Source organism: Microcaecilia unicolor, chromosome 1, assembly GCF_901765095.1.
Source record: "Microcaecilia unicolor chromosome 1, aMicUni1.1, whole genome shotgun sequence".
NCBI lineage: Eukaryota > Metazoa > Chordata > Amphibia > Gymnophiona > Siphonopidae > Microcaecilia > Microcaecilia unicolor.
Window position 1 is genome coordinate 310372310 of NC_044031.1, and position 18640 is coordinate 310390949.

The following is an 18640-nucleotide window of genomic DNA, read 5'->3' on the forward strand; positions in this document are numbered from 1 at the left end:
ACCTCAAAGAAATGTGGATGATTTACCTACTTGTCTTTATGCCTGTTATTCAGAGGCCCTATTTCAGTCAATAGACCCAGTGAATGTGCAGTGTTAAACTTAGAACAGATAACTTATACAATCCACAAGGAGGGTTATTTTATAACAAGTTGTCTAGATTGAGAGGGCAAGATATTGCCTATTTTATAACGACACACAGGCGTCTTTATAAAACACCAGAACAAAGCCTGCAGACGTTGCACCTAAAATGAGCCTATGGATATTTATGCCTGCTCAAAAGCAGATATAAATGGTTACGTGAATCTGCCTGTTTATGAAGTACATGTGCAAACTGCAATTCTGTCCATGTTCTGCCTAAAACCCAGCCCTGAACATGCTTACAGCTGGGTCATGCATGTTCTTTTCCATGTGGGATACGTTTATAAGAAGCATTTTACACATGTATACAATTGCATGCACAAAAATGCCTTTATAGAATTACCAATCCAAGTAAAGACACCAGAAAAAGGTAACTCAAATACTACTAAGTCGTCAGAACATTTCAGCAACTAGACTGAAAGTTATAATCACTGGCTATAAAAACTTCAAAACTTCATTATATCATTCAAATAACCATCTCAATAATATTCAATTGTGTCTGCAAAAACCCCATTTCAGCAACTGCTGCCTCAGGGAAATTAGGAGCAAAGTTATCAAAGTGGGCTACTGGTAAGACATATTGGCCCTTATTCTATAAAGTTTATGCTCCTAAATTTAGGGTCCTAAAATTTACACTCCTAAATTTATGCTCTTTAATTACAAGTATAATCTATGCTCCTATATACATTTAGGAGCATAAATCACGTCCCTAAACTTAAAAGCGTTAATTTTGGAGAATACATTATGCTCATAAATTTAGGAATGCAAATTTTAGGAGCATGAACTTTGTAGAATAAGGCCCATTATTTTACTGTTAACTCCAGTTATTAGTAACTAGTTCTTATCGCATATAATGGGTCCTGTGCTAAAACAGGACAAGTTAGTAGTAAAATAACTTGTCTTAATGGTAGCCCACATTGATAACTTCCCCCCTAAATGTTCAAAAGCCAATAGTTGAACTATCCACAGTCTAGCCCAGTGGTTCTCAAACCAAGTCCCAGAGGCACCCCAGCCAGTCAGGTTTTCAGGATATCCACAATGAATATTCATGAGAGAAATTTGCATACCAAGGATGTAGTGCGTGCAAATCTCTCTCTTGAATATTCATTGTGGATATCCTGAAAACCTGACTGGCTGGGGTGCCTCTGGGACTTGGTTTGAGAACCACTGGGCTAGACTGTGGATAGTTCAACTATTGGCTTTTGAACATTTAGGGGGGAAGTTATCAATGTGGGCTACCATTAAGACAAGTTATTTTACTACTAACTTGTCCTGTTTTAGCACAGGACCCATTATATGCGATAAGAATTGCCGCACGTCCATTTTTGGGTCTGAGACTGTACCACCAGCCATAGACCTAGTGGTAAAGAATCTGGGCGGTAATGACCTACGCATGTCAAATGCAACTTGGCGCACGTCCGTTACGCGTGCCAGAAAATACAAAAATATTTTTCAGACACGTGTAGCAGACGCGCACCAAAATTGAAATTACCACAAGGGCCACACGGTAACCGGGTGGTAACTCCAATTTGGCGTGCATTTGGCACGCATAGGCGCCTACCCGGCTTAGTAAAAGGGGCCCTAAGTGCAATACTTGCAAAAACTATTGTAATCAATCATCAGGCAGATTGTTTTTTCCAAGTCTCAGTGCTACAGCTCAAATATGGCGTCATATGAAGTCAGGACACCAAAGCTCTCCTCCTGTATAATATTATTAAAATAAAGTTGATTGCTATCAACAGTATTGTTTGATTTTCAGCTAGTTTTTGTTGTTTAAATACGTTATTTTTGCTGAAATTTCCCTTGTGAATATTTTGGTGCTCTTCTGAATTAGTCACATCTTTGAAAGAGCAACATTCTAAGTCACGCTCCCCTTCAATCTAAACACCTCAAATGAATTTAACTGAAAATTTCATCAGCATTCCAAGCGTAGAAAACTTTACCATGATCACCCCAACATGTATTCTTTGGTACCTTATCTATCACACTACAGCGCAAATTACAAAATCAATGTCTCATACTCCTCTTTATTAAGGCAATACTTATCTTCTACCAGGCTAACTTTTAATTTTACCTACATACATCATACTGCAAGGACAATAAATAATGATGGCTATTTTAGAAGAGCCACTTGTGTTTTTGACGTTCATAAACTGGCACTTGGACATCTAGCCAGTGGCGTTCCTAGAGGGGCTGACACCCGGGGCGGATCGCCGATGCGCCCCGCCCCCCCCGGTGCAGCGCGACTCCCCCCGGTGAAAGGACACCCCCCCACCCCAGCGAAAGAACTCCCCCGAGTGCACGCTGCTGGGGGGGGGGAGTGCCGCGTGCCAGTCAGCGTCGTTCATTTCCATGCTCCCTCTGCCCCGGAACAGGTTACTTCCTGTTCCGGGGCAGAGGGAGCATGGAAACGAACGACACTGACTGGTGCGCGGCACCCCCCCAGCGGCGTGTACCCAGGGCGGACCGCCCCCACCGCCCCCCCTTGGTACGCCACTGCATCTAGCATGCATAGATGTTTATGCTCCTGGTTGCCCCGTTGATATTTCGGACATTTATTTTTCTAAAACGGATGTTCATGCTGCATGTCACTAGCATATAAACATCTATTTCACCATATATTTTAGTACAGGCTCTATGTTGGCAAATCCTGTTCTAAGAAACTAGCGGAACTTCAGACATCCCAACTTGAACATCCAAATTCTGATTTGAATGCCCTTTCTAAAATGTTGCTCCGTGTATACTACATCTGATCGAATAAAGGAGATGGTCTGTCATAACTTGTAAATCTTATTGACCATTGGGTTTATAATGCTCTCTCCCAGCAGTGTGATTTCACATGCTTTACATTTAAAATAATGACTATGTAAGTGCTGGTGTGGTTGGTCTGTTCCTGGCCAGTTGGGGTTTCAGGATATCCGTAATGAATATGTATGAGAGAGATCTGTATATCACGAAGGCATAGCATGCAAATCTATCTCATGCATACTCATTGTGAATATCCTGAAAATTCGACTGGCCAAATGGTCCCTGAGGACTGGTTATAGATACTTTCCTATTTGGTTTTGCAATTCTTTTCTGATCATTTTATTCACATTTTTAATTTTAATACATTGCTGTGATCTGCATAAGCCAAGCTATATATCAAGTTTTAATAAACCTAAATATAAAATGACCCATGCCACTTTCCATATTGACTCTTGATTTCAGTTCTGAAGCTACAAAGTCTACTCGTCTTTAGATTCCTATCTTGAGTGCATGCAACCCATAATTTACTCTCAGAAAAGCATTGTACTGAAAGCACCGACCAATGTTTCCTTAAAGTTAAGGGGCCCTTTGACTAAGCCGCGTAGGCGTCTACAAATGCCCGCCGCATGTCAATTCGGAGTTACTGCCTGGCTACCATGTGGTCCTTGTGGTAATTTAATTTTTGACATGCGTCTGCTACGCGCAACGGAAAATAATCTTTATTTTCTGGCACGCGGTAGAAACCAGGCGGTAATTGTCATTCTACGCACGTAGATGATTACCGCACGATTAGCGTGTGAGACCTTACCGCTAAGTCAATGGCTGGTGGTAAGGTCTCAGACCCAAAATGGACTTGCGCCAATTTTTATTTTGCCAGACGTCCATTTTCGGCAAATTTTTTTTTAAAAGGCATTTTTTTACACGCTCGCTGAAGAATGGATCTGCGCAAGCCCAAAACATGCGCCTACACTAACACAGCCCATTTTCAGTGCACCTTAGTAAAAGGGCCCCTAAGTGAATTTTTTGTGAAATTATTGCACATACACAACACTAAAAAATCTTCTCTCGTCACTTTGCTGTTCTTCTGTAAAAGCAAATCACGATCATCATCAAGTGCTCAAGATAGGCCTTTTTAAGCACATCAGTTGAATAACCTTAATCCTTTGGCACATACCTTAAATCACTCAATTATAGGACATATCCTTCTATACCAAAAAAAAACTGAGCTAACTGGTATTGTAGTGTAACAAAATGTTTCTGCCCTTTGGTTTGGAAAATATCATTTGCAAACACAATTGCACATTATTGAAATAAGTAAAATGGTTGTCTGAATGCTTTAATGATGAGTTTTTATGACCAGTGATTATAACTTTCAGCCCTAAAAGCTATTCAGCTAGTGGTCCAAAAAATTTCTGAGGTCTTTTCTCTTCTTATTTCTTCTGTACTTTCTTTTGTATGAAGTTAGACAGATTATTTAAAAATATTAGTTTATAAAATTTCCCCCAGCCAGAGTGGCTAAAGTTTTGTTGCTATCCAGATCTATACAGACCCTACTCCTGGCCTGTCTAATTTGTCCAGACATCAAGTTATCCCATCAGAATTTATCCATTAGCTGGCACAAAATTAAAAAAAATAATTAAAAAAACCCCCCAACAGTACATATAAGGTTGTCACTTGATGCTGATGAAGTTCAAACACACAAGCAAAAACTGAGGAGGGACTGATGAAAGGGAAATTTGGAGGAATTATTTTTAAAAAGGGAAATTTGGAAGAAATGTTTTTAACCTCTCAGGAAAGACTGTCTTGTTAAATTACATGTGCCGAATCTGAGAGTTGTAGCTAGTTTTGCAGTAATGGACCACAATTTAAATGTTAGCTCTGCAACTTCCACGTAGACAAAGTTTTCAAAGGGCTGACAAAGGGGCCATTTTACTAAGCAGCGCTAAAAAGTGGCCTGTGCTTTAGCATGTGGGTTTCCCACACACTGAAGTCACTTTTAGCCTGGCAGTAAAATGGCTGCAATTTCTATTTTCCTCTTAATAGCCACACATTAATTTCCCAATTATCCCCAGATTCTATATAGCGTGCCTAGAGTTACGCACGGTTCTGCATATAAATCTAGGCATATTCCATAACTACACAAGTAGATTAATTGTTTTAACAAGCTGTTAAGCATTGTTAACAGGTCTTAACAAGCAATAACAAGCACTAATTGGCGAAAATTAGAATTTATGTGTGTACATTCTAAGTGTGTTCTGTACTGTGCCTAAACTCTAATATATACAGGCAAAAAGGGGTGTGGTTAAGGGGGCGTGGAAATGGGCATTTTGTGGGCGGTTCGAAATCTATGTTTGTTGTTATAAAATATGGGCCAGTGCATGTAAAACTATGCGCAGGGATTTACGCCAACTTTTCACTGGTGTAAATGAACACATGTAGCTTTAGTCACATAAACTATGCCTAAGCATATTCTAAATACCGTGCATAGATTTACGAGCGGTATTTAAAATACGCTTAGGCGTGATTGCATAACACGCATTAATTTTAGGCGCCATATATAGAATTGGGCCCTTAGTGTGTGGCAGGGGCGTAGCCAGACTTTGGTGGGAGGGGAGTCCAGAGCCCGAGGTGAGGGGGCACATTTTAGCCCCCCCCTGGCGCCGCCAACCCCCCCATCGCCATTGCCAACCCCAACCTCCCCGCCACCACTGCCACCACCAACTTTGACCCCCCCCTGCCGACGACCCTCTCGACCCCCTCCCACTGCCAACCCTCCCCCAATGCCGCCGTCGTTTTGCTGGTGGGGGACCCCAACCCCCGCCAGCCGAGGTCCTCTTCTTCTCGCGCAAGGCTTCGTTCTGTTTCTGACGTCCTGCGTTAGTGTTTACTGCCACTTTGTAAAAGGGCCCCTTAACCACTTATCATTTGTACTGATAGAGTTCAGCACCCAAACAACTAGCTTCAGCCACCGGAACTTCATTTTGTGATAGACAACATGGATCCGAACAAGTTATTTCCAGTCTCTATTGTGCAGGCAGAATTTAATAATTTGCAACTGTTTCTTTCTTTCTGCTTTTTTTTTTTAATAGAAATCCCCTGTGAGCAAGATAGATAATACTGACATTTTTTTTAGTCTGTGGAATAACATCCTCTGAGCTATATAACTGTATTGAGAAACACAGTTTTAAAATCATCCTGTCATATATGTTCCAGAGAAAAGGGTTGGCTAATTATCTACCACTAGCTGAAAGCTGCCAGATACTCTGCCTCTTCTCGGTCTCTGCTTATCTCACCAAGAACTATCAGGCCTGAAGCATCAACTGCAGATGAAACTGAAGCTAACACTTCGGCTCTTTAGTTTGCAATACATAAACAGACATTGAGGGGTCCTTTTACTAAGCTGCAGGAAAAGGGTCCTCTGGTAGCGGTGGGGGCCATTTTTCCCGTGCACCAGGGCCCTTTTTACTGCATTGGATAAAAAATGGCCATTTGGCAAGATAACTCTTACTCTGTGGTCATGCAGTGACCAACACTTACCGCTACCCAATGAGATGGCAGTAAGGGCTCCTACAGTAACCCAGTGGTATCCAGGCAGCGCACGGCAATGCCCAATTACTGCTGGGTTAGCGCTGCAATATAAAATATTTTTCTAGCACATCAGCAATGGCGAGCACTCAAGCCGGAACTACTGCCAGGCGCCAGCGGCTGCGCTGGGCCGGCGGTAGTCCTGAAAAAGCATGCAGTAAGCCCGTGTTGGGCCTACCGATGCTTTGTAAAAGGGCCCCTGAATATTTGAAAAGTAATTGTGTAGAAATGGCTCAAAGAAACTGCATGTGAGGACCACATGCCTTCAGCTTCAGAAGAAAACATCTAGAGGTTTGAATAAGGAAATAAAAAAACAAAATAGAAGCATACATACCCCCCACTATTCAGCACCATTTAACAGGCCAGGAATGGCTCCTGACCAGTTAAATAGCACTTAATCGTCTATCCGAGCATATTCAGCGAGAGATAGCCGGTTATCTCCTATTGAACATTCGCGGTCAGCCCTTAGAACTAGATTCTATACATCACACCTAAAAAGTTGGCACCGAAATGAAATACACCTAAGCGCATTCTGTACAGTATGCCTTAATTTAGGCGCACTTTATAGAATAAGCCTAAATTTCCGCGTAGTATATAGAATACGCTGAGCGGTCAAGACAGCTCCTAACTCTAGGTGCAGCCATTTACACCAAATAAAATTTGGTGTAAATACTGGCAGAGCAGGTGTATTCTACAACCCTGCACATAGTTTTCTGGAATGCCCCTGACCCAGCCATAGCCACGCCCCCTTTTTGGCAGTGTGCATTAGAATTTACACACACCGCTTTTCAGAATACACTTAGCGGGTGGTGCACGTAAAATCTAATTAGTGTCAAAATTAGTGCTGATAATTTCTTGTTAACGTCCAATTATCAGCACTGATTAGCTTGTTTACTAATTATGTTATGCACATTGTTATGGAATATGCTTCGATTTCCACATAGAAATCTAGGTGCAATTTATAGAATCCCGGAGTTATATCACATGATTTAACCGGCTATCTATGAATATTCAGCGCATTGCCGGCCACCCAAATAGCAGGCCTATCTTTGGCCACTATAAACTTAACCCACCAGCACTGAATATTGACTTGGTCAGTTAAGTTTAAACCGGCCAAAAATAAACCATATATTCAGTGCCAGACACTGGAAACGGCCCAGCATTGAATATCTGGCCTCACCGCTGACTACAGGAATTAGCTGGGCTACCTCCCATGGTCTGAATATTGGCCCCATAGAGAATAATAAGGTGACAGAAGGCCCATCCAGGGGCTAGTTTTCAAAATGCTAGTATTTTCTCTTTTTGAAAATTACCCCAGCTAAACCACCCGCACACATTTATAGCTGCTGAACTATGCAGGTAGTTGTTTGTTTGTTTTTCCAGGGAAATGTTACTTGCAGATTTTAATAAAAAAGTTTAAAACTATTTACATATAAATGAAACTGCTTGCTTGACCCGAGGAATACCTGTAAAAGCTGCAGGTAGAAGTATGTGTTTACCGGGATTGTGAGCAAAGTCTTACTGCAAACTGGAAGGGCAATTTAATAAAAAGATATTTCTGTGGGGTAGAGTGGAAATTGCTTCTAAAACTCCTCTCTTAGGGGCCCTTTTACTAAAGCTTAGCAAGCGCTAACAGAATAGCATGCGCTAAATGCCCATTTTATACCTATAGGCTTCTTGATTTGATTTATTAACACTTAGGCCCCCTTTTACTAAGCCGCGTAGGTGCCTACATGTGCCCAATGCACGCCAAAATGGACTTACCGCCCGACTATCGAGTGGCTCTTGCAGTAATTTCATTTTTGGCATATGTCCACTACGCACACCTGAAAATAATTTTTATTTTCAGACACGCGTAGTGGACGTGCGCCAAGTGGCCAAGTGGTCTTTACCGCCCAAATTCTTTACCGCTAGGTCTATGGCTGGCGGTAAGGTCACAGACCCAAAATGGACACGCAGTAATTTTGATTTTGCTGCACGTCCATTTTCGGGAAAAAAAGAGGGCTTTTTTACAGGCGCGCTGAAAAATGATTCTGTGCGTGCCCAAAACCTGCGCCTACACTATCGCAAGCCACTTTTCAGCGCGCCTTTGTAAAAGGACCCCTTAATTAAGGGAAAATTAGGTTCTTACCATGATAATTTTCTTTCCTTTAGTCATAGCAGATGAAGCCATTATGTATGGGTTGTGTCCATCAATCAGCAGGGGGAGATGAGCACTCAATTTTTCACAATGCCTCATGGCCAGCTAGCTCCACTGCCTCTTCAGTATTTGAAGCTTCCAAAGCAGTATGGCAAACCGCAATGGGAATAACATGAACTTTCCTCACAGAGAACGACGGCCCCTTAACAAGGGCATAAACTCCAAAAAAGGAGGGAATGAACTCATCCTCCTGGAGGGAATAAACTCGTACTCCACTTTGTATAAACGGAGGGAATATTTGCATCCTCCTGGAAGGAATAAACTCATCCTCCCAAACCATGAACTGGAGGGAATGAACTCATCCTCCTATAACTGTAACAAGAATCCTGAAGACTGTTTTCCGACTCCCCAAGGAAAGAATATAACTTCAGGAAACAAGAACAGCACCTAAAATCAGAATCACTGCAATACAGACAATCATACAGGGAGGGCTCATGGCTTCATCTGCAATGACTAAAGGAAAGAAAATTATCATGGTAAGAACCTAATTTTCCCTTCCTTGTCATCAAGAAGATGAAGCCATTATTTATGGGATGTAACAAAGCAATCCCTAAATAGGGTGGGAACAAGCCACACCACGCGCTAGCACCTGTGCTCCAAAAAGTGCATCCCTCCTGGCAGCCACATCCAGCCTGTAATGTCGGGCGAAAGAGAGCTTAGAAGCCCATGTTGCAGCACTGCAAATCTCATGAAGAGATAGTGCTCCAGTTTCCGCCCAGGAAGAGGAAATCGCTCTTGTGGAATGTGCCTTAAAGGCTTCAGGCGGAGCCCGGCCAGACAGCAGATATGCTGAAAAGATAGCTTCTTTGAGCCAACGGGCAATAGTGGCTTTAGACGCTGAAGCCCCTCTGCGAGGACCTGCAAACAGCACAAAAAGATGATCAGAGGTCCTGAAAGAATTTGTAATTCGCAGATACTGCAACAGAGTCCTGCGCACATCCAAAAGGTGCAACTGCCCAAATGAATCTGGAAACTCCTCCTCAACAAAGGAGGGAAGAAAAACAGGCTGGTTTAGGTGAAACGCTGAAACCACCTTAGGCATGAAGGAAGGCACGGTCCGAACCGTGACCCCTGACTCTGAGAATTGCAGAAAAGGGTCTCTACAGGACAGCGCCTGGAGCTCTGACACCCGTCTCGCCGAGGTAATGGCCACTAAAAAGACGGCCTTCAGTGTCAAATCTTTCTCTGAAGCACGCCGAAGCGGTTCAAAGGGAGCCCCCTGAAGGGCCTTCAATACTAACCCCAGGTTCCAAGCTGGACAAGGTGCCCGCACGGGAGGACGGAGCCAAAGCACCCCTCTAAGAAACCGAGCCACATCTGGATGAGCCGCTAAGGATACGCCTTCAACCTTGCACGCAGGGAGGCCAATGCTGCCACTTGCACCCGCAGGGAATTATAGGCCAAGCCTTTGTGTACACCATCCTGCAAAAAGTCCAGAATCAGCAAGACAGGAGCCTGCAACGGAGAAAACGCTCTTGAAACACACCAGACTTCAAACTGGCGCCAAATCCTGGCATAAGCCACGGAAGTGGAGCGCTTACGGGCCTGCAGGAGAGTGGAAATTACCTTATTTGAGTAGCCTTTATCTCTCAATTGTGCCCTCTCAATCGCCATGCCATAAGACCAAAGCGGCAGGCGTCCTCCATGGTCACCGGCCCCTGTGCGGAACCAGAGGGAATGGAAAGGGAGCTTCCAACAGCATCTGTCGGAGGTCCGCATACCAAGGCATCCTGGGCCAATCCGGGGCAATGAGCACCACTTCTCCTGGATGCAGCTGAATCCGCAGGAGCACTCGCCCTATCAAGGGCCACGGAGGGAAGACATACAGCAAGCCCAGGGGCCAGGGTCGAGCCAAGGCATCCAACCCAGCAGAGCGAGGATCCCTCCGTCTGCTGAAGAAGCACAGGACTTTGTCATTGGAACTGGTTGCCATAAGATCCATCACTGGCTTGCCCCATTTGGCACATATCTGCAGGAATACATCGTCTGCTAGTTCCCACTCCGCTGGATCGATCTGATGCCTGCTTAGATAGTTGGCTTGCATGTTGCTCTGACCTGCAATGTGAGCTGCTGACAGGGACTGTAGATGCAGCTCGGCCCAGTGGCAAATTTGTTTGGCCTGCGCGGCTAGAGCTCTGCACTGAGTGCCGCCTTGTCGATTTATGTAGGCCACTGCTGTCGTGTTGTCCGACATCACTCAGACAGCCAATCCTTCCAGGGTCACTTGAAAGGCCAGAAGAGCCAGAAACACCGCTTTCAACTCCAGGCGGATGATAGATCACTCCGACTCGTCGGGCGTCCACAGACCCTGGGCATGCTTCCCCTGGCAATGTGCGCCCCAGCCCTTCAGGCTGGCATCTGTCACCACTAGGCACCAATCGGGGAGTGCCAGCTGCATTCCCCGCCGCAACATGCTGTCCGAGAGCCACCATTCCATACTGAGGCGGGCCGCAGGGAGCCAAGAAAGTCTGCACTGATAATCCTGAGATACTGGAGACCATCATTGAAGTAGAGAATACTGTAGAGGTCCCAGGTGCACTCTCGCCCATGGCACCACTTCCAAGGTGGCCGTCATCGATCCCAACAGCTGGACAATGTCCCAAGCTCGCGGGCGGGGCATCCTCAGGAGCAGACGGACCTGATTCTAAAGCTTGCACCGTCTTTGCTTGGGAAGAAACACATAGCCCGAGGCTGTGTCGAACCTGGCCCCCAAATATTCTAGAGATTGCGAGGGGGTCAGGTAACGTTTGGTCATATTGACGACCCAGCCCAGAGATTGAAGGACTGAAACCACTCTGGCTGTAGCTAGATGACTCTCTTTTTCTGAGTCTGCTCTGATGAGCCAGTCGTCTAGGTACGGGTGAACCCGGATACCCTCTCGCCTGAGAAAGGCAGCTACTACCACCATTACCTTGGAGAAGGTTCGGGGAGCTGTGGTGAGGCCAAAAGGCAAGGCCCGAAACTGGAAATGTTTTCCCAACACCGCAAACCGCAGAAACTTCTGGTGCGGGGGCCAAATTGGTATGTGCAAGTAAGCTTCTTTAAGGTCCAGAGACGTGAGAAACTGTCCTGGCTGTACCGCCGCAATGACGGAGCGCAGGGTTTCCATGTGAAAATGCTGCACTCTTAAGGACTTGTTTAGCTCTTTTAAGTCCAGGATTGGGCGAAAAGACCCGCCTTTTCGTGGCACCACAAAGTAAATGGAGTAGCGGCCTAGACCTTGTTCGGCGGGAGGCAGCGGGGTCACAGCCCCTACCTGGCACAGACTGTGAAAAGTCTCCTCTACCGCCGCCCGTTTGGCGGCAGAACCGCATCGGGACTCCACAAACACGTCTCTCACTGGGGCATTGAATTCTATTCGGTATCCGTCTCTGATCAGGTCCAAGACCCACTGATCTGCGGAGATTTTGGCCCACTCCTCGAAAAAGAGGGAAAGTCTTCCTTCGATGACAGGAAACAAGGAGGGGGCCGGCGCACCATCATTGAGAGGATCTCCCCTGAACTCCAGGCCTTGAACCGGCACCTGCGGAACGTTTGTCCGAGCGAAAGGAGTTTCTCTGCTGAAAGCGGGCACGCAAAGTGAACCCAGCAGCACGCCCTGGGTGGTACCTTCTAGCTTCACGGAAGCGAGGTCTGTAAGAGGAGCGGACCGCCTGACCCTTAGAGGAAGGCTTCGGCCTATCTTCGGGCAAGCACTGAGGTTTGGAATCCCCCAGGCCTTTAACAATGTTTTCCAGCTCCTCACCAAACAGGAGAAAGCCTTGAAAGGGCAACTTCACCAACCTTTGCTTAGAGGCCATGTCCGCCGCCCAATGTCGTAGCCAAAGAGTGCGGCGAGCCACCACTGCTACAGCCATTTGTTTAGCCGAAGCTCTGACCATATCATAAAGGGCGTCAGCCAAAAAGGACAAGGCCGACTCCATCCGCGGAGCCACTTCAGATAAGGTCTCTGCTCCATCACCGGGCTGTTCTACTGCCTGCTGTAACCAAGCCAGGCAGGCTCTAGCAGCATAACAACTGCATGCAGACGCCCGAACAGTGAGACCTGCCAAATCCAAGGACCGCTTCAGAGCTGAATCAAGCCTGTGGTCTTGAATATCCTTCAGGGCCACACCTCCTTCAACAGGGAGGGTAGTTCTCTTTGTCACAGCCGTGACCAGGGCATCCACATTAAGCATTGCAAAGCGAGCCAAATGTTCCTCACTCAGAGGGTATAATTACCCCATAGCGCTGGCAACCTTCAAAGGTCCCTCGGGGTCAGCCCATTGAGCCGAAATAAGCTCTTGGATGGAGTCATGCAAAGGAAAGGCTCGAGCAGGCTTTCTGGTACTAGCCATCCTTGGATTAACAGAGGAGGCTGTGCCACTCCCAGGATCTTCAATCGAGAGGGCTTGTAAGGCATCTGAAATAAGCGCTGGCAGCTCCTCGCGGTGGAAAATCCTCACCACAGACGGATCATCAAGCTCCTGTGGCAATTCTGCACCCGACTCTGGCTCCTCAGCCCAAGAAGTTCTGCCAGACCCCTCAGAATCCTTATAGCCCAACTACGGGGGGGGGGGGGGGGGGGGGGGGGGGGGGAGAAAGGGGGGTGCGCCACACTCAGAAGGGGAATTAGCCCTTCTGCGTTTATCAGGAGGATAAGAAACAGGCAAAGCCAACTCCAAAAGGCCAGGATCCACCGGGGGGGGGGGGGCAGTCAGAGGGTCCGAAGAACCCTATAGAAGAGCTCTTTTAAGCATGTACGCCCTATGCAGCATTAAAACAAAATCAGGGGAGAAAACCGCTCCCTGACCGCCCGGATCCTGCCCAGGGCTATCAGTTCTATTATTAGCCTCACTCAGAGGACCCCCCCCCCCCCCCGGTTTCAGGGCTCTCCATTGCAACAGAGGCCACGCCATGTGGAAAATCCAAAATGGAGTCCGCTGCCAGCTCAGAGCGCCAAAGATCACCGCTCGCCATGCTTGGGCCGGCTCTACTGTCTGTACAGCACGAATTACAGAGCCCCGCTGCTGATTTGCGCTTGCCACATTTAGAACAGCGCTTTACAGTCTCCGCAGCCATCACCGAAAACGGCGGTAAAATTCAAAAATGGCGGTTCGCGCCTAAAACGCCCCGATCGCGGGCCCAACCTGGAGGAGTCAGAAAACACTCTTACCTCACTATACCGATTATCACAGCTCCGGTCCTGCAGAAGAATCTCAAGAAAAAAAACCTCTTTTCCAAGATCGCTGCGCTAAAGCGCGACGCAACTTTAATTATTATTATTTTTTTTTAATGCTGTGAGGAAAGCAGAGGCAAAAGAGGTAAATAAAAACACTCCAGAGGCTTAGATAAGTGGGAAAGGCAGGGAAAGGCGAACCAATGTGCCTGCATGCACTGAGTGGGAAAGGACAGGGAAAAGCAAGCTAATATGTCTACATCCACAGGGGCATGGGTAAGGCAAGGAAAGGGCTGACCTATGTGCCTTCAAAGTGAAGCTGCTATAGCCTCTAACACCCCGGCTAACAACTGGCAAGCCAGGAGCCACCCCCAGGCAGATTTTTGATGGAGCTCGAAGAAGCTGCAGCCACCCTGCTTGGGGAGATAGAGAATACTGAAGAGGCAGTGGAGCTAGCTGGCCATGAGGCACTGTGAAAAATTGAGTGATTTCTATCTCCCCCTGCTGGTTGATGGACACAACCCATACGTAATGGCTTCATCTGCTTGATGACAAGGAATCGCCTTTATCATTAAGACAGCAAAGTGATTACAAAAATTAATATAATGGAAGTAACTGGAAAGGAGCACCATAAATTAAGAGAACAGAGAAAATGATATAGAATAGAAGGTAGGTGGAGAGAGGGGAGACCAGAAGGCTAGTGGATTCTGCAGGAACTGTCCGGGCCTGGGCAAATAGAAGAGGCCTTTTCAAACAGGTGGGTCTTTAGGAGTGTCACCCTAAAGGGCACCACAGTGGATTTCACACAAAAGATCCCAGGTACACATCTCATCGTTACTCCCTTTTATTGTATTTTGAGCCCTCCAAAACACACCAAAAACCTATTATATCCAACTGTACACTACTACAATAGCCTTTATACCTGCAGATGCCACCTATATGTAGGTACAGTAGGTTTTTGGTTAGTTTTGTTGGGCTCACTCTTTCCACCCCTGGGGGCTCATTTTCAAAACACTTAGCCTTACAAAGTTCCATAGTAACCTATGGAACTTTGTAAGGCTAAGTGCTTTGAAAATACGCCTCGTTCAAGTGTACCAGTTAGAGTAGGATATGGGCCTATGTCCCCTTCTCTACAGTCCACTGCACTGACCACTAGGCTACTCAAGGAACCTGCTTGCTGCTCTAATAGGACTGGCCATAACATCTGAAGCTGTCATAGAGGCTGGTATGTACTGTTTCTTTCACATCTTTAGGGTGTAGGAGGTGGTCAGTGACCGCTGGTGGAGAGTAAGATGGGGTCATGCCTTAATCCCTCCAGTGGTTATCTCATCATTTAGGGCACCTTTTTGTGACTTAGGCATGATTGAAACAGGTCAAGACCAAACCATCTAACTTATAGCTCTGGACATTTTTGCTTTGTTCCAAATACCACTCCCAACATGTCCCCTTGTGATTTGGATGCACTGCAGAGAAAAACATCTCAAATCCGAGTTTTGAAAATAAATGTCCAAAAGGCACTTTATGCCATTTTTGAGACGTTTTTCTCTTTTGAAAATGAGCTCCTAAGTCTAATACACATCTCTAACCATTAAATTAAAGAAATTGGAGGCTCCCTGGTCCAGGCCAGTAAACAGAGCCAGTGACTCTTTCCTGGCACTCTCTATTAACCTATCCACTAATACCTCCCACCCATCTACTACCTGACACTCCAACCATCTAACTGCCTCCCATCCACCTAACTCGCCCATCTCTTTGATCTTTACTGAGGAGAGTGCAGGGGCCATACCCACACCAAAATCTTTGATGGTGAAGATTTGGAGCAACTGAAGCATATCACTGAAAGTCTAGAAGATCTCATCAAATTGACAAATTAAACAGCAACAATTACCAGGACCAGATGGTTATTTACCCCAGAGTTCTGAAAGAACTCAAACCTGAAAATGCTAACCTGATACTATTAGGGCTATTAGGGCTAAAAGAAACGCCTTCAGAAAATGGAAGAAGGAACCGTCTGAAAATAACAAGAAACAGCATAAGGAGTGTCAAAGCAAATGCAAGGCGCAGATTAAGAAGGCCAAGAGGGAGTATGAAAAAAAGATAGCATTAGAGGCAAAAAAACATAGTAAAATTTTTTTTCGGTATATTAAAAGCAGGAAGCCGGCAAAAGAATCGGTTGGGCCGCTGGATGACCGAGGGGTAAAAGGGGCGATCAAGGAAGACAAAGACGTAGCGGAGAGACTGAATGAATTCTTTGCTTCGGTCTTCACCGAGGAAGATTTGGGTGGGATACCGGTGTCGGAAATGGTATTTCAAGCGGACAAGTCGGAGAAACTTACTGACTTCACGGTAAACCTGGAGGACGTAATGGGGCAGTTCGGCAAACTGAAGAGTAGCAAATCTCCTGGACCAGATGGTATTCATCCTAGAGTACTGATAGAACTGAAAAACGAGCTTGCGGAGCTACTGCTAGTGATATGCAACTTATCCTTAAAATCGAGCGTGGTACCGGAAGATTGGAAGGTGGCCAATGTAACGCCCATTTTTAAAAAAGGCTCCAGGGGAGATCCGGGAAATTATAGACCGGTGAGTCTGACGTCGGTGCCGGGGAAAATGGTAGAGGCTATTATTAAAAACAAAATTACAGAGCACATCCGAGGACATGGATTACTGAGACCGAGTCAGCATGGCTTTTGTGTGGGGAAATCTTGCCTGACCAATTTACTTCAATTCTTTGAAGGAGTGAACAAACATGTGGACAAAGGGGAGTCGGTTGATATTGTGTATCTGGATTTTCAAAAGGCGTTTGACAAGGTGCCTCATGAAAGGCTACAGAGGAAATTGGAGGGTCATGGGATAGGAGGAAATGTCCTATTGTGGATTAAAAACTGGTTGAAGGATAGGAAACAGAGAGTGGGGTTAAATGGGCAGTATTCACAATGAAGAAGGGTAGTTAGTGGGGTTCCTCAGGGGTCCGTGCTAGGACCGCTGCTTTTTAATATATTTATAAATGATTTAGAGATGGGAGTAACTAGCGAGGTAATTAAATTTGCTGATGACACACAGTTATTCAAAGTCATTAAATCGCGACAGGATTGTGAAAAATTACAAGAGGACCTTACGAGACTGGGAGACTGGGCGGCTAAATGGCAGATGATGTTTAATGTGAGCAAGTGCAAGGTGATGCATGTGGGAAAAAAGAACCCGAATTATAGCTACGTCATGCAAGGTTCCATGTTAGGAGTTACGGACCAAGAAAGGGATCTGGGTGTCGTCGTCGATAACACACTGAAACCTTCTGCTCAGTGTGCTGCTGCGGCTAAGAAAGCGAATAGAATGTTGGGTATTATTAGGAAAGGTATGGAAAACAGGTGTGAGGATGTTATAATGCCGTATCGCTCCATGGTGCGACCGCACCTTGAGTATTGTGTTCAATTCTGGTCGCCGCATCTCAAGAAAGATATAGTAGAATTGGAAAAGGTGCAGCGAAGGGCGACTAAAATGATAGCAGGGATGGGACGACTTCCCTATGAACAAAGACTAAGGAGGCTAGGGCTATACAGCTTGGAGAAGAGACGGCTGAGGGGAGACACGATAGAGGTATATAAAATAATGAGTGGAGTGGAACAGGTGGATGTGAAGCGTCTGTTCATGCTTTCCAAAAATACTAGGACTAGGGGGCATGCGATGAAACTACAGTATAGTAAACTTAAAACAAATCGGAGAAAATTTTTCTTCACCCAACGTGTAATTAAACTCTGGAATTCGTTGCCGGAGAAAGTGGTGAAGGCGGTTAGCTTAGCAGAGTTTAAAAAGGGGTTGGACGGATTCCTAAAGGACAAGTCCATAAACCGCTACTAAACGGACTTGGAAAAATCCAAAATTCCAGGAATAACATGTATAGAATGTTTGTACGTTTGGGAAGCTTGCCAGGTGCCCTTGGCCTGGATTGGCCGCTGTCGTGGACAGGATGCTGGGCTCGATGGACCCTTGGTCTTTTCCCAGTATGGCATTACTTATGTACTTATGTACTTACAGTATATACTAATAATCTGTAACCTATCATGCAAAATGGCTACAATGCCTTAACACCAATTTTGAAAAACAGCTACAGGGATGATCCGGGGAAACTACAGACAGGTAAAACATTGGTTTACACTTTGAAATGGGCTTTGATTATTGTCCACCTCTAGGTGGGTAGAAGAATGTCACCAATGTATGTACTCAGGCTTTATCTGAGCAGTTGCGAAGGTGTTTTCGAAAAGGGATTATATCATGGGAGACAAATATGCCAAAAAAAAAACAGTTACCAAGTTGACCATTTTAATGGAAGAACAGAAGAGATGTGACTAGCATAACTATTATACTAAAAATTGAAGCGGAGGGGCTAATTCCTTTTTGACAGCCAGTTTGGTGAAACATGAATTCATATTGGGTCCCCATTTTCCTTGGAGTTTGATTCTCTGCATAATATAAGTTGAATTATTTTTGGAGTAATGAATGATATTTAAAATGAACAAGAAAATGAAAAATATAGCTTACTGCTTTTGAAAATGAGAAAGCTTTGAAAGGCTAGTAGACTCTGATGATCATATATATATATATATACAGTGCACTCCATTTAAGTACACATCAGATAAGCGCATGCTCTGTTTAACTGCATGCCGTACTTCGGTCCCGTTTTTGGCGCCATCAATTTCTATGGGGACAAACTTCGGTTTAGCGCACCACTGATAAGTGCAAGATTTGCTTATATGCATGGTTTAAGACCGCTCCTCTGCAGGGAAGACTCCCCATAAGCGCGCACATGGAAT